Source organism: Lynx canadensis, chromosome F1, assembly GCF_007474595.2.
Source record: "Lynx canadensis isolate LIC74 chromosome F1, mLynCan4.pri.v2, whole genome shotgun sequence".
NCBI lineage: Eukaryota > Metazoa > Chordata > Mammalia > Carnivora > Felidae > Lynx > Lynx canadensis.
This window is the reverse complement of record NC_044319.2, coordinates 37,612,998-37,635,467: the sequence shown is the minus strand read 5'-3', so window position 1 is coordinate 37,635,467 and position 22,470 is coordinate 37,612,998. Positions and strand designations below refer to the sequence as shown.

The 22,470-nt window shown below is 36.1% G+C and overlaps 1 long non-coding RNA gene across 1 annotated transcript in view; it reads left to right on the top strand.

Moving 5' to 3' along the window:
• Nucleotides 1–742: 742 nt before the first annotated feature.
• LOC115505240 overlaps nucleotides 743–22,470 on the top strand; it is a 78,637-nt gene continuing 56,909 nt past the window's right edge. The window contains exon 1 of the long non-coding RNA XR_003965957.1: nucleotides 743–922. This is a non-coding gene — a long non-coding RNA (uncharacterized LOC115505240). The remainder of the gene's footprint in view (nucleotides 923–22,470) is intronic.

The window sequence follows — 22,470 nt, the reverse complement described above, 5'->3', positions numbered from 1 at the left end:
AAAAGTTATACTTCCTCTCCAGCCCTGCTTAGCTGAAGCCCTTATTTTGATTTCTTTGACATTGTTGCCTTTTAATGTTTTCCAGAGTTATTTTTCCCCCTGCTTTCAGCAGCAACTCAAAAAAGTTAATTCTATTTCTGGGTCACTATTGAATAATTTAGTCTGCTAGTTTAGAACTGCATAAAGCTTGTGTATCAAAATAAAATCTGAAAATTCATGATTGACAAAAAGAAAATGATTTTGTGCTTCCAAATGTGATTGAGTTCCACAAAGGAATGAGATGAGAATTTACTTTCTGTCACCTCCAAAGTTAACTGGGAAAACACACACACACACACACACACACACACACACACACACGTTTTTCTGACAGGCAACCAGGCAAATCACAGACAAAACTGCAGGGCAGGGGGATAAAAAGGAAAGAAAAATCTTGAAAAAGCTGAGCTTCCAGTCTCCTCCCACTGGTTTCTGTGAAGGATGACTTCAGTCCCTTTCTTAACTAATTCTGTCACTGTAAAATCCTACAGTCATTCTTCCACACATAAAGGACAAATAAACTCAAGAGGAGGATCCAGATGCTTTCAGTTTTAACTATTCACCAATGGTGGAAAAGGCAGAATGCCTAAGCTATGTCTTGGTGGCCAATAGGATGGCTGTGTATCTCCCACATGACTCGCTGCCTCTGTCTTTCACATGGGCTGTAATTTAGTTCAATTCAGAACTGCAGATAGTACAGCTTTCACAGGAGCAAGGATGCCTGAGCACAAGTGGCTGAGTTCCGAGTGACTTTATGAAGCACTTTCCTACCTCCCTCCGTCATGAAAACGGGGATTCTGCACCTGCATCAGGGACAGTCTGGCAAAAGCCTCTGCTATGCCTCCGGGGACAAGGAACTAGCACAAATAACCATTTTGAAATTGTAAGTATACATTTCTTTCCGTCAAGTGTACTGATTAAAATAGTTTTATGTCATAAGCATCAAATATTTGAAGATTTTTTTTAGGGTACTCTTTTATACGTGTACGGAAAGGTATTCAGCAGGCAGGAAAATGTTTCAGGGACAATTGTTGCATGCTTTATTACGTTAAAGATAAAGAATTAAAAATAAAAGTCAGGCATTCCAAAGAGTAGCTGCAGGAAGCTGCACCCCGGAACATTGCTCCAGTATGCTGCTTTGTTCATAAGAAAAAATGAAGGCACACACATATGTACTTACTTCACTTCTTTTCATTCTTTATGTCTAATCAGATCTGATCTGTCCCCAAGAAAAATAAAAGACAAACTTTGCTGACTCCACTGACAAGGGTACCATAGACTTTCCAGACATCTGACAGTTATTATAATTAGCTATGAAAGACTGCTAAGACACTTGGGGGCAAATAGCTCTGAAATTCTGAACAATGGCTTCAAGCCAGAGCTTTCTTTTTATTTATGTTTTTTAACTACCACTTTTCATTTCATAATAATGATAGAGACTGAACTGGTTTCAGCATTTTAGTCCACAAAATGTGACATAAAGTCCCGGCAGAAGTGAAAGGTGACCGTGTAAAGTGGTCAGTGTAAAGACAGAAGGAAAAGACAGCTTTCTGTATCAGGATCCAGCCTTCCATGTATAAAGATTTTTTTTTTTTGAAATTCCTAATAGGGTGGAGTGAGGATGTGGGGGTGGGGAGGAAGCATGCGGAAGCTTCTTTATAGAAGAATGCTGGAAGAATAAAATAATTTGGGATTTCTTCTTACTAGAAGGCAAAAGATATGCTTAGCATCTCACATTCTTGGTAAGGTTTTTTTGATGGAGTTTCAAACAGAAGCGACGTACAAACCAGTTTTTTTTAATTTATTTATAAAATAATTGGAAACAAATGGGGGAGAATGATCCTGTATTATTGCTTTCTTTTTACATTCAGCTAGGGTAATCTAGCAATGCATTATGCCTTTACTTCTAGAATCATCCAAATTCTTAAAAAGTTATAAGCTAAGTCTCATAAGAAATTAAAAGGCAAATCAAATCGACGTGATTGTGACTGATGAAGATTTTGAACGACAAAGCCTCCAACAAAAAGAGAGTTTGTAAGAAAACATTGCCCTCCTTATTTTTAAAAGAGAGTATCAACTCCATCAATTATTGAAAGGAATTATTCAAAGGCTCCAGACATAACTAATTATGGCTTAAAGAGATCTTCCAGAGCAGAGCTTGCGTTCTAATTATAAAAGTCCAAGACGGTAGGATTCATTTTTTAAAGAGGACTTGGACACAAATTTTCGCATAATCTTTTTAAAATACACCATTTTTTTTTCTTTGTCTGCTCTCATGTTATCTACACCTCCCCCACCGCCGCCCACTGTGTGCTGAGACACCTGAAGGCTAGACATAATGATCAACAGAGCTCCAGCCTGTCTGGACTCCAGCCAGGTTTTTTTCCCCCCTCTACAATCAAGGAGCTTGCACGCAATGCATGCCGAGCCTATTCCGCTGCTATGTGCAGATCCGGGATGGAAGTCTTACACATACTGCGGAAAGATTAAAGACAACAATATCCCCTTTCTTTTACCCCAGACAGCCTCAATTTTTAACCCTTTCATTACCTTTACAACCAAGACGTCTTATCCTTTCAAAGGCAGGTCTCAAGGGACCCTGCAAGTCCTGCATCATATTATACAGATACACATGCCTCATTTGGTATAGAAATCTCATCTCAGCAGACCCATCGGGGGGATATTTTAGGATTAACAGTGTGCTAACTAAACAAAACATAATTTGCCTGTGCGGGAAATGCATTTTTGAATGAACTTAAGCTGTAAGAAATCTGGAAAAAGTCAAAGGTCTGTGGAAAGATTCTTGCAAACCTTGCAGAAGGTTATAGCATTTCTGATGATGCTGTTCTTTAAGGCTCTCTGGTCTCTCTCTCTCTCCCCACCCCCCCCTCTCTCTCACACACACACACACACACACACACACACACTCAAGAGACACACTCAGCCAGGCAATTATATCATTATATCACAGAGAAACCCGGGTTTGCTGGTGATGTCATCACATATAAAATTTCGCCTTTGTGGGCAACATTTTCAATCACCTAATCGCCAATGTCTGTTGGGTGTGTGCCCATAGGAAGTTCACATGTTTGTGGGGTTAACCAACACCCACAGGAAAGGACTATTTTATTTGTAGCTATCTCTTTCTTGAAGATGTGTTTGTGGGGCAGCATGGGCATGTTTATAAAGATATATGTAGTCAGGCAGAGTTTTTTCGTTCTGGGAAGCGTTACTAATATGCTGGTTGAACGTTTCAGAGGTGTTTGATTTTCAATGATATGAATAGGAGGTAAAACTCCAGAACATTTTGCAATCACTTGGATAAAAATGTTATAATGCTGATAGATGTTATGACTTGGTGATTCGTATTTGCCATTTAAATTTTTGCAAATATTAAATCGTTTCACTCTCAACTTATTGGTTAAAGAATATATGCAAATGATTTAAATATAATGCTTATTTCATGTGCTCTGGGTTAGATGTTAATTTGGTTAAAATTTTGTGGGCCGGTGTAGAGCTTATATCTGTTTTCAAGTTTATTTTGTGGGTTTTACACTAGACAGTTATCCACCAAAGGAGTGTCCAGATTGTTAATAATGTGTGTATTTACTTGTACTATTTTATTTTACTCAAATAGAACAAAGTTGAATAATTTTACTGAAACATATTGCCATATCTGAGACATCAATACAGAACAACTTTGCATACATAATGTTTCTTCATTACTAAGTTTTTATATGTAATTTAAATTAATCTCTATTATTCTAGAATGGCCAGGTATACTTAACCAGTTCTTATATGCCAAACATTCGATAAATTCTGTTTTAAATTTTGGAAGTTGAACTTAATACTCCCTTCTTGCACACTTGGAAAAGGATTAATTTTGAAAGGATTTGTAAGACACATGTATATGAACAGCACTATTTATACACCAACATACAAATTAATGAGATGAACCTTGCTGATGTATTGTGTGATTGTTTTAAAACAAGAGAAAAAGTGTTTTGTTCTTTTTTTGCTTTCATGTTACTTTTGTTGAGAAAAGTATATAGCTCAAAGAATGGACACATTTTGTACTTAGAAAAAAACAAGCCACACAAGTTAGGTGACATTCTGTGGGGTAAAGACTCCAGTGTGAACTAATAAATAACTTTTTTGAGAAATTTTTGGGCCTGACTCCATAATTTTTACATAAATAGTTTTTCCAGCGTATAGTGGAGTTCTTGCCTGAGGATGAGTTAAGAATTGTTTTATCAAACATAAAAAATTAAAAATTGTTGGATTTAAATTTCACCTACTTTCTAAAAACAAAACATGACATTGCCCACTGGGAATACAGGTTACTAAAGAGGCATCTTTCAAAGAGAAGAAGATAATGGACTTGATTGAAATAGTTGAACTACGTAACGCCAATTCAAGAACAAATGGTTTTTCAGAGCATAAAGGAGAAAGAACAATTTACTATAGTACAGTTTATTCTTCTTACACAATAGTAATGATTTATTTGAAATGGCAGAACAAACATAGTAAATATACAAAAACAACCAATGATATCTTATGTCAGAGATCTGTCAAGATTGTTGTGTTTCATATATGAGAATATTCTTAATTCAATTATTTTTCTGAAGACTTTAGTGAAAACCTACACTCTTGCTTAGCATATATGTTGATATTATAATCGTGTATTCTTGCACATGTGTGTAGATACAGTATATATAAAATGTATTTGAAGAGAGTCTGATGACCAAATATAATTGTTGGTATTTTATTATAACCAGAGTTATTTTTAAATGCTGTTGCATTAGGATATTAACATATTTTAACACAATGAAATTTACATGGGGAGGTCAACTAGCTATGTCTATGCTAGCAGAAGGGCATAGTCAGATAATGGCCAAATTAATGTGTTGATGATGTAATTATTGCAAACGCCTCATATCAAACTATATTTCAATCATGTCCAAATAGAGACGACTCTAATGTGGCAAGAGGTATACAATGTTATTTAAAGAAACTTTGTTTCTTTACATTATGAAGATGGTTTCTAAAAGTAGACTCACACTCAGTTTCTCTTATGAAAAGACAGATTGGGTTTTTAAAAAAAAAAAAAAACAAAAAACTTAGCCTTTAGGCTTTGAGGCCTGAAGTTATTTTGAGTGGATGTCTGAGCACCGCAAAGAGAATGCCCAGGAACCTCAAGTCACAATGAGAAAAGAAGGAAAATTGGTTTGGCTGCTTCATGCCTCAGATTTTATTCTGTCAAATCTACCTGCAGACAGCCCTCAAAATTAATTTGAGTGAAAACTATCCAAGTTATTTTCACAATTTTCGAAAGACCCACGGTCCTGTTGATATCCCATTAAGGAATAGTATTCTAAGAGTGATTGAATGTTCCACTGCCTGAAACTCAGTCAAGCTCAGTGAGGCGCTGGGGTCAAATGGGCTCATGAATCACAGATAGGAAATGATCTGTGTATTGCATATTTGGAGGTTTAAAAAGAAACATTTGGGATATTTTACCGTAAACAGATTTGGGGTTGGTTTTTGGCACATCTTTTTAAACACCAAGTCTGCAGTTCAGCTGAAATAACTTTTTATATGTATAGCTAAGACCAGATGGCCACGTGCTCCTTTCTTATTTAGATGAGACTTTTCCTTTCAATAACATCTTTCTTCCTGACCTGCTTAAAAATTCCAGCGAATGAAATCAGCTCAGGATTTTCAATTCTAATTGACCATGTGCAAAGGAAGGGCCAGTGGAGAAATCAGTGGAGGCATTGTGAGGCTCACTGCCTCAGTTTTGTCTTTGTGTTTTCCCCTTACTAGTCAATCTAAACTAATTGAAAACATTTAATATTTAGTCATATTAATATAGCTACAAGATTATTGCTCAATGCAAATTATTTGAGTCGGGTGTTTCTGCCATTTCATAAGTAATCAACAAAAGTTATCACACACCTCCATAGTCTCTCAACTACCTGGTAAGCAATTTATGGGTTAAAAAAACATTACAACATTGGCATAATGATTGAATTAAGATGAAAGAATTATGATACTAAACTTATTTGAACACATCATTATTATTGAAACACATATATACTGTTAAATTTACCTTGAAAGTATCTACTATATAAAATTCCTGGTCCATTACATGTGAAGTCATTATATTTATAATTTTTTTTTCTGGAGATTTCATTTGGACTTGGATTTGTAAAAGATACCAAACATTGAAGATGATCTATAGGGTCAATGGCTAAGTAGCAAATCATATATGCTGGTAAAGTGGGCATGTGAATTTTTAGGGTGTTTTTCTTCTTGACAAGTTCTTGACTCAAATAATTTTCTTCATAGTTTATTACTTCAAAAAGTCAAAGATGTTCCCTTTTTAAAAATGTAATTTTAGAATGGCAAAAGTGTTAGATGAAAACAAATTATCCTCCTGATACAGACATTATTTTGACTAATAAAGACAGAAACCCGTACCAAAGGTGCAGATTTTTAAAATACATGCTAGAGATAAGAAAAACTCTGAATTAATTATCATTGTTATTGAGAAAACACTGGCCTCACAGCAACACTGTCTCAAATTTGGAATTCCTTGCTCATTCTTATCCAGGTAACCTTTTATCCACTAGTTATCAAAAATGGGATGCCTAATCAAAAGCCACACTAGTGCAATTGTTTGAAAAATGCTTTTTATGAGTGATAAGATCAAAACGAATTTCTTTGTGTCAAAAGTACACAAAAATTGACATGCAGTTGGTCATGGGATTCACATCTATGAAGGCATGTTCTATGCCACCAACGTATAAAGTCAATTCTTTATGCACCTTGTAAAACTTAAATTTCTGAGATTTTCATATATGTATATTATATACATATATATATATGAGTCAATTTGTATTAACAAAATATTAAAACTCCCATTGCATCAAATATATGTGTTAGTTAAGGTGTCTCATATTTTATAAATTTTCCTCCTGATTTGTGAATCATAAAAATCAATTAGAAAAAATATATATGGCAGGGATTTAGCACATTTTTGTTCTACTACCCGAAATGAATAAAATATATTTAGGGACTTGAGACATCAAAATATAAACAGAAAACCTAAGAAACACAAAGTCTAAAAATTATACATATTTTTAGCTTAGTTTTACTTTTAAAAATAACAGATTCCAAATGAAAGTGAATGTGGCTCTTATGTAGGAGATAATGGATAATGGGATCTTGAGAAAAATAGTGAAAATTATATTGGCGGAGTAATTTCAGATGGTTGAAGCTAAGATGGTCAAAACAGATAGGTAAAAACAAGGAATACAACTGGGAGTTACTCCCACTTTCTCTTCTTCCATGTTATTCTGAAAAATAGACCTCGATTCTGCAGGATCATAGATAATCACGCATTTTAAATGAGCTTTACTCTTTTTATTTATATGGGGTCATGATTGAGACTTGCTACTCTGTTTTCCTGTATATCCTAACTCTTTAGATGAAGAGCACAGGAGAAACTATAATCAGTTTTGGGAGCTTTGCAGCTGTGTAAGATGTCTGCCCCTCACTATATCCCCTCTGCTGTTCTGTAAGCCTGTGATCATCAGTCAGAAACAGAGATCCTTGAGAAACCCAGGCCCCTTTAATTCTCTGGGGGCACCATTTGTATCTGTTTTCACGTTCCTTCTGAAGAATCTTTCCCCAGACTATAGCACACATCTGAACACTTGCTTCCCACCCAGTTTGCTATGTTCACAGCCATTTCTGCTTAGGTAAGACTTTGCCTCATCCTTAATTATGCAGCTACGGTTCACACTCAGAGCTGTATTTTTTTTTTAATTTTATATTTTTAAACTGTGAAGGAAGTGGGGCCAACCGGGTCTATGTGACCTCAAAAGAATAAGTGTAGGAGCAGACGCAGATGTCTTTGGCATTCTGAAGGTCTGCAGTGTGGTAAACAGAACAACAAGATTGCACTGAATTTGATTGGACAGCTCTCACTTCCAGCAAGTGGACTATGCCCACTTTGGAGTGGAAGTTTTCTCTTAAGTAAGGCACTTGTGGTGGACTCTTCATTCCTGCAACTCATACTTGATTTGGTGTATTTCCTGCAGGGAAATTTACTGTTTTAATTTAAAGGGCCTAACCTCTCCCTCAGCAAATGCTGAATAGGACAACGGTATGAAAAGAGATTATGTCCATAACATATGAGAGAGCAAACTGCACCAGGTGATCCAAAACGAGGCGAATATGTCAAAAAGTTGATTCGCGTTAATTATATGTTTATCATGCATATGGGTTATCTAGTAATCTGTAGGTAAATGCAACCTCTCTGTGTGATGGGAAGCCAGAACTGAACCAAAATTCTATTTAAGGTTTTAAGTATTATGTTTATCGTTTGGAAGCATTCGTAAAAGAGACATATTTCACTGATTTGTACAGTCGTCTGATTGCCTTGGTACTATCAGCCATCGCTAGGATATTCGTCCACGTTAAATGGGAGAAAATGCCAATGCTCTGGTTGTTGTAAGCACTTCACAATGTGTTCCCCTCACCCTGAAAGGACGTAAAGATTTAAGCTGACAACAGTGACCGGGAAGAAATTCGTTCTTTGGTTAGTCTGAGGACAGAAAAGGGTTAATTTTTCAAATCTCTGTGAAGAGGTGGGGAACAAGCCCTGGAAGATAAAAATCAAACCAAAGCCTAAGCTGCTAGTGATTTGGTTGTATTTATGGATTATACTACATCTTGAAAAGAAGAAAATCAGAGCTGTAAGATGACGCTGCAGGGGTCGTCTGGACTTTTCACTGAGTCTAAAGTCTGTGTAGTCAATGCTTATTAAGGCCTGGATTTGACCTTTGCTCTCCTCACTCCTCCCTGTCCCAGGTGCAACATTTTTGCAAGTGCTTTACCATTATTGGACACTATGTGCAAGCTTCAAATTGTGAATGAACAGAGTGCTCTTAGCATAAAAAGCAATCCAGTAGTCACCATGCCCGCGTTTAAAAAAAAAAAAAAAAACAACGTTAAGATCTGTAAACTTACATCCACTTTCTTTTATAATTAATAAACAATGACTGTAGGTGTTCTTCGAGATAATAACGAAGCGCAACTGACATTTAAACCAGCTGGGTACGTTTGCTGTTATGGTGAAGTTTTTTTACGATAAATTTTTGTAAGAATATTTAAGATAGTGATTTCTATCTAAACAAATTATCTTTGAAGTTAACATAGAAAAACATATATAATGATTTTGTTTAAATTTTTACATAGACACTCTTATAATACCTGAAGCTCTTATGGTCTAGGTTTTGTTTTTGGTTTTGTCTGTTTTCCTAGAGGATGAATTTTACTTCTAAAAACTGCATTAGCTAAGAGAAGAGGACAGAAATGCCTTAGTATTCGCTCCTGGGATATAGTATAACTTGTTTACTTCAACATTTCTATGAAGTATATTTCTGTATTTGCACAGTGTTTGATAACTATAAGAGAAAATCCATTTATACTATTCATTAATCGATATTTTGAATAAAATAGCCAGGTTTATGCCTCTGGAATGATAGCTAACATGCTTAAAGCATATAAAATGACTCAAAATTAATTATATAAACATAAAAGGAGAAAATAGAACTATTCACCTATAGAATACACTAAAAGATTTACACTTTTATTTTATCTTTCTGCTGAGTGTTTTGTTTAATTGACAATTCTTTAAATGGCATAAATTTACTGTTGAAAACCCCAGCCCCCTTTCCATTTTTTGATGTCCCTGTGGATTTGGAAGTAATCACTATTTTTTACTTGCTAGGCTATCTTTTATATATTCATTTTTAATCACCTAGTTATGTACCACAAGCAGTACAAAATGGATGAAATATCAAATATGAAGTTCCTAAATTCGCTGCTTCTAAATTTACCTTAAAATTATTGAGAATTTTTCAAGTGAACATATTTGTTGGAAATAGCATTTATCCATTTGTAGTTAAAAAACTGTAATGATGATTTAATATAAAGACTTAACAGATTTCTTTACCCCACGTCGACTAACTCCCTTGGTTGCAGAAATTGAGAAAATGGCTGTCTCCCTTTTATTCAAACTCTGTAGAATCGAGTCCTGCACACTTTACTATTTTCACTTTACATAAAGGATTGGCAATATGGTTAAAGCTTTATACTTTAACACGACCTCTATTGCTCTCATTGTATTGTTTTTATAAAGGAGCATGCATTATAGACAACTTCATGCGTGGATGTTAATTTTCATACTTTACACTTATAGCATCTCATAAGGATGCTTATTTTAAAATATTCTAAGGAGCCACAAAGTTATGTTTGGTTTGATTTGATAAGAAAATATCAACAGTATCATAGGTAAAGAAATGAGCATTGACTTTAGGATTGTTCTTTGTCTCTTCATGTGGAGCCAGATTTCCCTCTAAAGAGGAGCAAATGCATTTCTGAAAAATGGATTGAAACTGAGATCCTTATTTGGAGACAGTGTTGCTACAGATTTGCATAAACTATTTGGTAATGCCTTGCCATATAGACCTTTTAATGCTACGTACCCCCCTGTGAGGGCATCAGAGTGGAAATCTGCTTCCAAATTTTAATGGTGCCTGTTCCCTTAAACATAACCTTCAGAGAAAAAATTTCAGAATTACATTAGGGTGAGTTTAAATATATTTTTCCCTGTAGATCCCTTACTAATTATTTAGGTAGCGGTGTATCAAGAGATACCTAAAGTCAATTTAAAACCATAAGAGACTCTTAAATACAGAGAACAAACTGAGGGTTGATGCGGGTGGAGGGGGAGAGGGGCAAATGAGTGATGGGCATTGAGGAGGGCATTTGTTGGAATGACCACTGGGTGTTGTATGTAAGCGATGAATCATGGGAATCTACCCCCAAAACCAAGAGCACACTGTACTCACTGTATGTTAGCCAACTTGACAATAAATTATATTTAAAATAATAATAAATACATACATACATATATACATAAATATTGGGACAGACACGTACACGCACAAAATTAAGTCAAGATCTTAGTGCCTAAAGGGAAAACATGCAAAGAAGTCCCTAGGTTAGATAACTTGAGCTTGCTCTCCAACCAAACTCAGTTTTTTGAACTTTCATTTATGAACTACATGTTATTTCAAGATTGGACCATATTAACCACTAGTAAATATTTACTCCAGGCAGTATGTAGGCTAAGATAGTTTAAAGATGGTAAGAGATGAGTACGTAGGATTCCATCTTTTTTTCTGGCTCAAGCCAGAGTATCCTGTAAGCTTCAATAAATGTGACCTTTAATATTTTATGTTAGGGGTAAATAATAATAATAATTATGATAATAATCATAATACAATGATTTTGACTGCACCATTTCTTAAAAGAATAAATTAATATACAGTGTATTTAAAATTTATCTCTTCTATAATTTTTGTACAGCAAAGTGATTCTAAGATATCACTCTATTTCTATAAAATGAATTCAAGAGTATGGAAAACTGTTTTTTTTAAGTTTATTTATTTATTTTGAGAGAGAGAGAGAGACAGAGAGAGAGAGAGAGAGAGAGAGAGAGAGAGAGAGAATGAGTGGGGAAGGGGCAGAGAAAGGGAGAGAGAGATAATCCCAAGCAGGCTCTGCATTTAGCCGGATGCAGGGCTCTATCTCATGACAGTGAGATCATGACCTGAGCCAAAATCAAGTGTCGGATGCTTAACCAACTGAAACACTCAAACACCCCGGGAAAACTGATTTTTAAAAGCTCTTTTCCTATAACATGGCCCAAAGAACAGCAAACATATTTACTAAATATCTATGGAACTTTTTTTCTTTTCTCTCTCTCAGCTGCCTATCATCTTCCTTAGCCTTTTAGCTGCCAATATCCTTTTCCTCCAGATAACTTCTTCTTTTTTTTAATTTCTTTAAATGTTTACTTATTTTTGAGAGAGAGGGAGAGAGAGAGAGACAGAGTGTGAGCAGGGAGGGGCAGAGAGAGAGGGAGACACAGAATTTGAATCAGGCTCCAGGCTCTGAGCTGTCAGCACAGAGCCCAATGCGGTGCTCGAACCCACTAACTGAAATCATGACCTGAGCCGAAGTCAAGACGCTTAACGGACTGAGCCACCCAGGCACCCCTCCTTCCAAATAATTTCATAGTCAGTGCCATTCATTGAGGTCTTTTTTATTCTCATTTCTCCAGAACTCTGGTCAATTTATTAACATCTCTCAGTATTTTGATGTCAGTTTCTCATTAGAGTCACACAGCAAATAGAAAGAACACTAGGTATGGAGTAAGAAGATATGTTACTAAATAACTGAGTGACTCATCTGGGACCTCAATTTCCCTGTCAGTAGTTTAGGGAATTAGGGACACAAGACCTCCAAGGTCCCAGGACATACCTCTGCATGATTAGCTGAAATTGAGACTATTAACAGATTAATGAATTCTGTGCTTGCAAAATAATCTCAATGTGGTATACATGTGCCAAGTGGTCCAGCCTATTGGAAACACAGTCATATTTACACTTTCTCAAAACTATTCCTTTTAAATGTTTAATTTTCACTTGTTAAATCCCTTTGTATGTAAACTTTGATTCTTGAATGTGCCTTCTGATGGATATTCTTCATGTGAATCTGCTAATATCCTGCATGAAGTATCATATGTAAAATCATATAGTGTAAGGAAAGCCTAGATAATTCAGACAGTGCATTTTACTGTTGAGCCAAGTCAAGTCAGGAAACAACATGGTCACTTTTTCATAAAAATTTTTTTAAGTAGACTAGTCTTTACAAACTCCATAATAATCTGGAACCACTGGGTTGTACAACCAAAGAAGGAATTCACTGAAGGGTAGATCTTAACTGTTATTACTGCAATCATGTGATATGACTGTGGGGGTTTCCCAGATGCTGATCTAGACTTTAGTACTAAGAGTTACAAAATAGACATCTTCAAAGTATTACCAAAGTTGTATTTCAAGTTAGCACTACCACTATTTTTATTATAGGGAAGTTGATCATTGAAAGACTGTTGAGGAACTCTGACAACATTTTTACCCTGGATTTTAGCAATGCAAATTTGTTCAAGTTTCTTGTTTACGAACAACTTAAGCAAGTTATAAATTCTCTTGCTAATTTAGGCTATGCTTTAGGTTTAAACTAGTTTATGACTGTGGTGTATGTATATTGAACTCCCACAGGGGTTAAATATACAGAACCGAATTTTCAGATTCAAATGTCAGAAGCAAAGGTAATACTAAAAGTCCAAAAATCAAGAGTACAGCATGAGTGATGGGAGTCCATGGAAGAAAATATGTCAAGTGCGTTAACTAATAAACATAAAGTGAATTACAAAAATGCACTTGAAATATAAAGAGCTATAATTATATTGAGTTTTTTTCTACTAAAGTCTATGTAAGAGATTTAATTTACCCTTTTAGGAAATTGTGATCAACAATCTAACAGCTATTCAGATTGTGTCATCAATCAGACAATTACAGATTAATTTCTTAAGCTTATTTGTCCACCAAAATGATCTCTGCCTTCAGAATATTGTAAAAACACAAAAGAGATCCAAATTAAAGTGCCTGGTAGATATCCACAGAATACAAAAATCAAGTGTTATCAAATTATTTATAATATGAAATTGTAGAAATGTCTGTGATTTCCTTTATCCTTCTTTTAAAAAATATTTTGGGACACCTGGGTGGCTCAGTTGGTTAGATGTCTGACTTCAGTTGAGGTCATGATCTCACAAGCCTCATATAGGGCTCTGTGTTGACAGCTCAGAGCCTGGAGCCTGCTTTGGATTCTGTGTCTCCTTCTCTCTCTGCCCCTCCCCTGCTCATGATCTGTCTCTCTCCGTGTCTCAAAAATAAATAAATGTTTAAAAAGTTTTTTTAAATAATAAAAATATCATTTTATCCAAATAGTCATATAAGCTTAATCTTTAGAAAGAAGGAATGAAGAAGAAAAATAAAAGTATCATATTAAATCTAGAAAGTAGTTTCTTAACTTAAAATGTGAAGTTAATGATTTAATGAAAATCATGTCCACTTTCAGAAATATTTACTTATATCAGGTTTGAATTTTCTCTATCGTTATGTAAAGCCGTGACACATTATACATGTGCGCACGTTGGCACACGATACATTATTAACGATCACATTTGGACTTGGTAGGGAAAAGTTTAATTCCATAATTGCTGTCAATACTTAGTTGATTTTATGCATCTGAATTTCCATTATACCTATTTCTGAAATGGGATGTTAAACAAAAGGAAGTAGGAAACATCAGTGCCTGAATAACACGTATAAAATGAAATGCAACATTTTTTTATGATCACAACGTGGATTTCTTTTCTTTTAACTTGAGAAATTTATTTATTAGAGTCAAATCTCAAAAACTCAAGACTTTATCTGGTTTGTGAAATAATATTATTTTCACTGTTGCCAGTAGACAACAGAAACCGAGCCTTGAAAAAAGAAGTGAGTAATCCAGATTCAGGGAGTAAATTATCTAGAATGATAAGGTAGAATTCTTTCAGTTTCTCAGGTGTCTCTCTAAAAATGACTGGATAAAAGAAAACATATAGAGATGAAAGCACCACATTTCCATTTGCCTAATAACATCAGTTCTGATAAAAGTCCAGGTAAAGATAAAGCTGAGTCAATTTGCTTTAATGAAAGGCATCAAACCTCCTACAGAAGCACTTAAAGCCTTTGTTATTCAGCTCTTCATTTGTGAATAGTCTAACACATACCCCATACATCCCATGACACTAAGCATGTTTATTAAGTGTTTACAGCCTCTTAAATCATGGTACTATGTACAGTGTGCATCTAATTCCTATTAAAATTTCCGTGATGTGAGTCCCATTATCATCCCTTCTTTGGAAGTGAAGAAATTTAGAAACAGGATGGCCAAGTCAGTAAGCCCGAGCTGCCACAATGCCTGTCATGGTGGGGTAGCATTTGAACCCAAAGACCAGACATCACATGTGCATCTAACTGCTTTTCTTCCATTATTGTCCTAAACTATGGAATAATAAGTGATGGTGGTGGTGGGGAGGGGGGGAACATCAATGTAATAAAGCATTTTATAAATGCAAGATGGTATTAATTCTAGAAAGGATGCCTGCCCGATCTCACATTATCATGGGTAATCAATTCTTAGATGTGCAGGTCAAATCTCTCTAATGAGTTCCATTACAAGGAAGATTGAGACAGAACATATATTAGCACCATGGAAAAGCCCATTTATTTTACTTATTTATTTAAAATTCCTCTATACTGAGTTCTCTTGAAAGTCACTATAATAGGATTTGACCTGTGTGGATAATACACCTTTTATTTTCACACCAATTATATTTGTTTTATGAAATCAATTTGTTCTCAGTCATATTTCCCTGTGGCTCATCAGTTTCTTGTTTTTATCTGCTTTACCTAATCAACAATTATATTCTGCTATTCCATCTAAATAGCACTAATGCTGTTTCAGACAAAAATGTATATCAGTAATGGTTGCAAACTTAAAAAAAAAATTAATCTCAAAGCACTTTAGTAAATGCACTGAACTTGGCTTTAAGACAATTTACAGTAGCACAGAAGTCCAGTCTGTAATGGCCTTCGTCCAAATGAATGTAGCCACCAGTGATCCTTACAAAAGGACAAAATTACACCCACAGACAGTGCTATCAAATTGTTACAGGGTGGCCATTTAATAATCAATCTAAAATGTTTACTGAATGTTAGCTCTAGGGAAGATATTGGACATCAACATAGTTCTTGTTCTCATGCTTTAAAAAAGAAAATCTGTAAACAATCTCAATCTTGGATCAGGGTTAATGGAGTCTGTCAAGAAATAAAAATATGTACTTAGAAATTCTAAAATCTCACACCTCTCATTTTTTTTTCTGTCATTTTCTAAAATTTCTATAAACAGCTAAAATTTGGTTTAGTTGGAGGCTTGGCTGGACTCACAAGACTTTCTCTCTCATGATTTTTTAAGTGTTATTCAACTGGATGTTTCTAGATGTGAAACTCTGACTCAAATCAACTTCTCTCTTGGAGAAGAAATGTCAGTCATTGCCCGAAAATTTTCTTGTTGCTTCTCAGCTTTCTAAAAAAAAAAAAAGTTCTTGATTTCACGGCAGGTAGTGAAACTCATTACAGAAACTCATTCATTCCATAAACAACAGTAGAGCATTTTTTAAAAATACGCTACATCTGAAAGAGTTTTTACTATATGTATTTTTAATTCACTTGAAAATATCTTTGAAGGTACTCACTATTTTAAAAGATGTATCTAGTGTGTCTATGTGTAATTTCAGCCTACTATGGTAAAACTTGTGAAAGGTCAAAGGCAACATCCTAGCAAGGGACTGGAGGCTATTTTGGCATTTTCCTGTCTGCAATATTGCTCTAAATTCTGAGAAGTTCTACAATAAATTTGAAATTGTCTTCTAAATTTATGTTGACCATCCTGAAGAAGTTCCATTAATTTGTCTCTGGGAAATAACCACTCTAATCAGTCTTTCAAGTGGTACTGAGTAGTTATTACAAAAGTCTCTTAGAAAACTCTTATTAGAAAGTTTTCTATTTAAATACTTGTTCATAATTTCCATTCAGTTTTCTCTTAAACATTCATATTCATAAGTGATTTTCAAATCATTCGATGAAATATCCATGTGTTATCATGAGTTTGTTACCAAGTACATAAAGAGTCAAGTTAAACTAACATGGTGTCCATGAAAAGTAGAAAGAAAAAGAGATGTTGACCAAATTGCATAGATTCTGGTCATAGCGAAAAGATAGAGCCTGGATCACTGTGCTACTTTAGTTCAGTGCCTATTTATCAAGCTCTTGTTAATATAAATACTAGGCTACACAGGTAAGAAGGTATCCAAAACATGAGAAAAACTTATTCTCCATCCTCAAAGTGTTCATAATCAAGTTTGTTAAAAATAAAAGTGCTGAAAGTAATTAACTTTTATTCAAATATATGCTAAAGTTAAGAGACAACGACCTTTCTGCATGGTTGTAGGAAATTTTATCATAAAATCTTAAATGTGAAGATAGCAACCTCTTAAGTATGCACAATCCAAAACAAGCAGAAATTGCAAAGAATTGCATTTTCTTTAAAAAAAATTAATGTTTATTCATTTTTGAGAGACAGAGCACCAGTGGTGGAGGGGCAGAGAGAGAGAGAGAGAGAGAGAGAGAGAGAGAATCTGAAACAGGCTCCAAGCTCTGAGCTGTCGGCACAGAGCCCAATGCGGGGCTTGAACTCACTAAGTGTGAGGTTATGACCTGAGCTGAAGTCAGATGCTCAACTGGCTGAGCCACCCAGGAGCCCCAAAGAATTACATTTTCAAAATTATCCTTCTTTCAATAATTTTCAGATAATGGATGTTCACAATAAAGACCAGAGAAATATCCTAAACTCAGAATTATAAAAGTAAACATTGGATTATATACAGTTTAATTTTGGGATAACGTCTATGTTTTAATACCTACAATATTTGAAAATGGCAATCTAAGGATTAATCAAATGTATCAGTTCATTTTCAGAAAAAAAGAGACAGATCTGTATTAATGTTCCTTGTTTTGTGTAATTTGAAAGAGTATTTTTAATCAGATAACTACCACTTGTTCTGATAGTGATGTCAGGTCATTATTATTTGACTATAATCCCATTCTCCCCAGTTATGAGAACATGTACATATTTTGAAAGGAAACACTAAGCAGGATACCTTCAATGTGATCAAACAAGTACCTTCTGCTGGAGGACATTTGTTCCAATAAATCTACAGGCATTTGGAAGAACTCAGATACATTTCAAGTAACACTTTGGATCTTAAAATTCATTCATGTTATTCTCTGTGTTCTCGGGGTCACATTCATCAAATCAGTGATATCATTGAGGATGTAGATGGCACAGCATTAGCACAGTGGGCATAAGCGTTGACCACATGTTTTGGGTCAACTTAGTCCTACCTGTAGCTGCTTCAAGAATCTTCAAAATTAGAGCTGGTCTATTACTTTTTAAAAATTTGTTTTAAGTTTATGTATTTGTTTTGAAAGAAATGTAAACAGCACAAGTGGGGAAGGGTCAGAGAGAGAGAGGGAAAGACAGAATCCTAAGCAAGCTCCACACTGCCAGTGCAGAGCCTGATGTGGGACTCGAACCCATGAAACCTTGAGATCATGACCTGAGCCAAAACCAAGAGTCAGACGCTTAAATGACAGAGCCACCCTGGCGCCCCAGAGCTAGTCTATTCGTATGGCTTAAATGTGTTATAGTATGTAATCTTTACAGCAGACTTGAAAACCAAAAAAGAAAAAAAAAATGTGGTCTCAAAGTCATTTCAGAGCAGTGCAATTGATGGAATACCATAATGCTTAGGGAGCTAGAGAGATGGAAACAAAATATTCCCATCAAACTGTAATTTCTAGAATAATTTGGAGTCTCATAACAAGAGTAGCTCATGGGATCATTGATTATAGAGCCATTGGTCCAATTTACAAGTGAGTTCTTGCCACTTGTCGTCTTGAAACTTGGGCCTTTATTTCTTAGATCCTAATATGAATCCTCATATTATTTCTGTCCCACTCAACATCACCGTGATGACCTTTCTACTCCTTTCTTTATGCAAGGAAAATGAGGAGGGGCTTATTTTGATGTTGGCTCATCCCCAATTAACCTTCAGAAGATTTGAGCCAGATGACAGAATCCTCCTTTCTAGGAAGGGCCATATCAACATCAGGGGTTTTGATTCATTCTGGAGAGGGACCTGGAGGGATCTATGCCAAATGGAACTGCTAAACAGATTTTAAGCTAAGATAGGTTGCAGGATGGCATAGAATGGTTCCACGAAGAAAAGAAAATGTCAGGAAAATAGCAAGGGAACATATTGCGAAGACTACAGGGAGGCCATGGGACACTACACTCTGACCGGGGAATCGGCATGAAACTTGTGAGGCATTCAGAAGCAACGGCCACATTTCTCGTTTGGTCATAGAGACTCAGGTGCACGGGGCTACTTCCAAAGAGATTTCAAGTGTCACGAATGGTAGCCCCTGCCATTCTTCTCTCACCTCTCATTTTTGTGGGAATGACACTCTGGTGTAGGATTCCAAGCACCTATGATAACAGCTACCATGTGCTCCCCCAGAAAGGCCCTCTCTTTCTGTTTACTCAGGTCGTGGTCTCCAGTGAGCCTGTCAGTATGAATATTGTTCTTTGTCAGCCGCCTCTGAAATGCTGACTGTGACATACATGTGGTCTCAGATTGTGTCCTTTGGTTTACTACTGTGTCTTTTTGCCCCCAATGCAGCCACTTTCAAGAGTTTTGACTAAATTGTCATCGCTTTCATATGGTTAAGCATTCTGATGCTAGAGTGGCATCCTACCTCTACTGACACCTCTATGGTTCCAATTGCTGAGAAAGTAAATGAGAAGGGAGACTTTTACTTAGCTCTTAGCTTTCACGGATTTTCTCAATGGAGAGAAATGCTCCCTCTAAATTATTAGGAACACCCAAGAAAAGAATAAAGAAATCATCATACGGTAACAGGGCAGGCATCATACTCTATCTTGGCTCTTTGTATGTCTAAAAGTAGTAAAGAATTAAGAGGTTTGTAACAGCAGTACACATCAGTTCTGAAAAATAGCAAAGCCTGTGGTAAAACTTAAAAAAAAAGAAAAGAAAATTGTTAAAGCGATTTGTTTTGGGTCAAATTTACATAATCTAATAGAGCAAAAGGCATAATACAGGTGTTTGCCATCAAAAGTTTTCATTTGTATTCGCTGGACTTATCCTAAAATAGGTACAGGTTATGATTTCTCCTCAGAGAAAATGAAGTGTCAACACAACTAATTGAAGATATTGAGTTAAGGCTTTTTTTAAGAGAAAAATAAGAATATGTCACGTTGGGCCCTATTACACACACAGTTCTGAGTCAAAATTAAAAAAGAACAGGGATTATCATAATAGCAGTATGACATATAGGTAAATATATGCTGGTAGTGCTTTGTTTCCTGCAGAGGACAAGGATTTTGTTTGTCTCAAACAATGCTTGCATAGTTCAGATTCTCAAGGCACTCAATAAATAGTACCCTTCTTTCCTGCTCAAGTTCTGAAATAAAAAAAGTAAGACAGATGGAGAGAGGATATCACCTTTATTACTGCTGCAGCTAATCATTTTGAAAAAAAAATATGGCTTATACCTTTGAGCATGCGGGCATTATGGCATGAAGGTCATCCAAGAGTATATACATTCTGCAGGCAGACCAGTTCTTCAGGGAGAGAAACAGAGAGAACAAAAGACAGACAGAAACACACACACACACGCACACGCACACACACACAGATGCATGTATGCTGGCTCACATACCCAGTTTGTCCTTCCAAACTTTCCAATTAACTGCCTGTCGGAGTAGAATGAATAAGAGTGAAGGTGTGCCGGTAGAGTCACTGCCCACAGAAAATGAAGAGCAAGAGAAGGAACCTTTCCCCATAAAGATATACACAAAAGAAATAAAAGGAAGTAGAATATACAGAAAAAAAAATAATAAAATATAGCTTTAGAGTAAAAAAAAATCCCATCTTCAATGATCTAAATTTTCTTTTTTATTTAAAATTTTTTTTAATGTTTATTTATTTTTGAGAGAGAGAGAGTGTGTGAGTGGGGGAAGAGCAGAAAGAGAGGGAGACACAGCATCAGAAGCAGGCTCCAGGCTCTGAGCTGTCAGCACAGAGCCCCACGCGGGGCTCAAACCCACAAACCGTGAGATTGTGACCTGAGCTGAAGTCGGACAGTTAACGACTGAGCCACCCAGGCGCCCCTAAATTAATATTCTTAAAAACAGCTAACAAATAACATATGTGTGTGTGTGTGTGTGTGTGTGTGTGTGTGTGTGTAGAGAGAGAGAGAGAGAGAGTCAAAAGGAAAAAAAATTCTCCATAAGGAAGAGTTGTGACCAAAGGTTGAAGTGATGGCCAAAAATCTCCTTTTAGAGCTGTAGGTAAAGAGCCCGTGGAGATTTGCACCAAAGGCATATTCCCTTTATTTTCCCCAGGACTAAGATATAGGGTTCCAAACTGTAAAGGGCAGAGTAAATTGATCCTTCGCCCAAGGCCGCCCGAAGAAAATTGCTTCTCAACCTTCTGTCCACTTTTCTAGCAACCATTCAACTCTGGTTTCACTATCAAATTAAACATGCTTTTAAATAAAGGATTCCATTCAATGTTTCTACAAAGGCTCCTTCTAAAAGCACCTCACTATCCTAATAAGAGGGCATTGCAAATATCTGGAAAAAAGTATTTTGTCATATGAAAAATTTTGTTGCCTGTGATTCGTGTTTGATAAAACTTCTTCCACAGATACTTAAAATTGTAATCACAGGAAGAGAACTTCTGTAACCAAGTCATTTCACTGTGCAGAATGAATTAATTTTTGCAGATACTGGAAACCATTTTGCTCAAAATATTGATGGAGGCATGGAATTCTCTCATTTTTCTCCCTCGCTGTCTTCTGTTCTCAGCCTTTCCACTGATATCAACTCTTTGCCTCCTGGAGCAGCTAACAGCAGGATGTGGCATACAAGAGAAATAACCTTCACAGTTGCTGCCTTTCAGCACAGACGTTCTAGAGATGTAATAGTGACTCTCAGAATAGCCGGTCTTGAATGTTGGAATAATTCTAGTAGAAAGGTGAAGCCAACGCATCCAACTGATCTCTACTGACCTAGTTCTAAAATTATTCCAAGAGGGAGTCTGTGACAGGATTTGCCAAGGAGTTATACAGCAAAACCTACCTGAAGAGGCTAACTGGTGTTTAGATAGCTATTTTTTCTAATTTTTTAACATTTATTTATTTTTGAGAGAGAGTCACACACAGAGCACAAGCACGGGGGGGCAGAGAGAGGGAGACACAGAATCCGAAGCAGGCCCCAGGCTCCAAGCTGTCAGCACAGAGCCTGCCAGGAGGCTCAAACCCACGAACTGTGAGATCATGACCTGAGCTGAAGTGAGCCACCCAGACGCCCCTAGATAGCTATTTTTAAGACATCCAACCTTTCTGTATCAGTGGTGTTCTCCATACAAACAACCAGTAGTGTGCATCAGCACATGCGCATGCGTGCATGTGTGTGTGTGTGTGTGTGTGTGTGTGTAGATAGAAGGAAAGAGAAAGACTGACTTTAAGGAATTGCTCATGCAATTGAGAAGGGTAACAAGTCCAAACTCTGTAATATAGTCTAACAGGCTGGAGACCAAGAGAGGAGTCGCAATTTCAGTCTGAAGGCAGTCTGCTACCTAATTCCCACAAAACACCTTGGGTTTACAGAGGCATTTATTCAATAGGTACATGTGGAGTTCTTTATTCTGGAAGTCCCATGTAGCCCTTATGTAAACACCTGGCTCAT